Source organism: Bombus vancouverensis, unplaced genomic scaffold (genome assembly GCF_051014615.1).
Source record: "Bombus vancouverensis nearcticus unplaced genomic scaffold, iyBomVanc1_principal scaffold0031, whole genome shotgun sequence".
Lineage (NCBI taxonomy): Eukaryota > Metazoa > Arthropoda > Insecta > Hymenoptera > Apidae > Bombus > Bombus vancouverensis.
Genome location: NW_027468922.1, coordinates 859,981 through 862,677, shown reverse-complemented (window position 1 = coordinate 862,677; position 2,697 = coordinate 859,981).

The window sequence follows — 2,697 nt, the reverse complement described above, 5'->3', positions numbered from 1 at the left end:
TATCGATAACACCGGTAGTCACTCAACTACCAACGACATCTATGTCCGCCTTGAGCGAACTCAGAGATACCATCAGTCAAATTTCCTTTGGAAATTTGAACTCCAAGGGCGGGGGTGTCACGTCCCGCGCTCCGCACGCGCCGTAACAAGAACAAGAAAACCATTCTATACAAAACACGCGAATAAGGATTTGAATGCACAAACGAACACACGGCACTACGAAATGAAAGGAAGGATTAACAAAACGAGGGCGATTAACGGATCCAACCAATAAACAAAATACATATACACACAATTCTAAATAAACCAGGAAATAAGAATAACTACAAAAGGAGAAAATAATTGAAACGCCAGGAATATATATATATATATATAAATATATTTCAATCAATCAATTTGGAGAGTTACATATAAGTATAAACATATATGCCGAACATGTAATAACCCAGTAAATATTAGAGACAGTGCTTCCAATACTATGCAATAAATACAATATTATCAATTTATGAAATATAAGTATACATGAAGTCAAAAACTAATAGTTTAACGAATACATAAAACATACAATATTGTATTATTAAAGAAATGAAGGTTACATTGTCAGAAATATATATATGTGTGCGAATTCTATCAAACCGATAATCTAAGATACATACTTAAAACTAGCCTACATTCCGGTAAAGGATAAATAAATAATTGACATTTCATTTCGTATGAATACTACACTGCCAAGAGAAATATGCATATGAATACGTATATATATATATATATATATATACGTATATTCACACGAACAATACTTTTGTCACTTTAAAGCAATATTAATAAATAAATGTTCTAATTGCGGTAGAATAAGGAAAAACGAGCGGCAGACGGAAAATTACTTCGATATTAAACAAAATTAAAGACCCGTCACTATAACTTTGCTGATGACATTTATGAGCAGCCATGTTAGATTTATACGCGTCACGGCGACAGGAATATTAAGGATTAATGGAAGTCAGGCGCGAGAAATAAATCATGAAAACACATTGTTAACACTTTTCTTTAATAAAATCTGTGCGCAACTACAAATGTAAAATATATATATATAATATATATATATATATATTATATATATATAATATATATATAATATATATATATAATATATATATAATCAATTAAAAAGGGGGAAATATAAAATTAAAATACATATATTTAACAACCATAAAATAGATATCACATTTAAAAAATATATAAATATATATATATATCATACATAAAAACAAAAGACATTTAAAAGGAAAAAAATAATAATAATAAGGAACCTCTGCTGGAGATGCCTCCGCAAGGGTAATAAAAATGGTAATTTTTAAAATGGTAAAAACGGTAATAAAATGAACGGTAATAACAATGATCACTATAATAATGAGCGAAGAATAATGAGCGTAATAAGAATGTTTACTAGAATAATAATGAGCAAAGAATAATGAACGAAGAATAATGAACGTAATAAGAATGTTCACCGGAATAATAATGAGCAATGAACGTAATAAGAACGTTCACCAGAATAATAATGAGCAATGGACGTAATAAGAATGTTCACCGGAATAATAATGAGCAATGGACGTAATAAGAATGTTCACCGGAATAATAATGAGCCCTGCTCTACGTTGCTTTGCTTATTTATGCCATCCCCCACGCGGTGGTGGTCCGCTGGGGGTACGCTTATGATTGTTTTTGCGATTTTGATGTTTTTTCCTTTCTTGTTGTTTCCCTAGGTTTCGGTGATCGACGTTCGAACAATGTTTGCGGAGGCATTTCCATCAGAGGTTCCTTATTATTATTATTTTTTCCTTTTAAATGTCTTTTGTTTTTGTTGAAGTGATTACCACTTCTAAGAAAACTCTACATCTGGCCTTTTTAGTTTTCTCAAGCACTGAAGCCATCGACAGCGCGTAGACAAAAGACTGCGACGAAGTCAGGCCATAAACAGTAGACAGGCGACGTTGGCTTCGGGGTTTTTCAGTTATTAGGTAACACAGCTAGCGTGCGGATCTGGACCAGCTCAAATTGTATTTTTACTTATTACACTTCTATTTAAATATATTTTCTACCTTACAATTTATCCACGTGTTTTCTCTGTTTACACACCGAATAACCTCAACAGGTTATGGGCCCAGGGCTGTAAATTGCAAGGTAGCAACGTGAAGTGAATAAATTGTTAAAGTGTTGTGCTTAGTAAAATAAGGGATAGTGCTAAAATGGAATCAGCAAGTGCGAAGATCGAGATGTTACGCGGCGAAGAAAATTGGCTCCAGTGGCGTTTTGTTATGCGTACACTTTTGGAGGAAGATGACGACCTGATCAACGTGTGTGAAGGGAATTTGTGTCATCCAGGTAACAGCGCGGAGAAAGAAATCGCTCGTGGAAGATTTTTGAAAGCAGATCGATTAGCGAGAAAATTAATCGTGACCTCAGTAGGAAAGAAACCGTTGGATCTTCTTTTATGTTGCACGACAGCACATGAAATGTGGAAAAAGCTGAATACAGTATATGACACGAAGTCGGATGAGAATTTAAATATGGTCCAGAAGCAGTTTTTCGATTTTAAGTGGGAAGAATCTGAAAATGTCTCTTACAACCTATCAAAGTTGGAACTCATAGCGGCGAAGATGAAAGCCCTTGGGAGTGAAATTGGCGAGAAAATGCTGA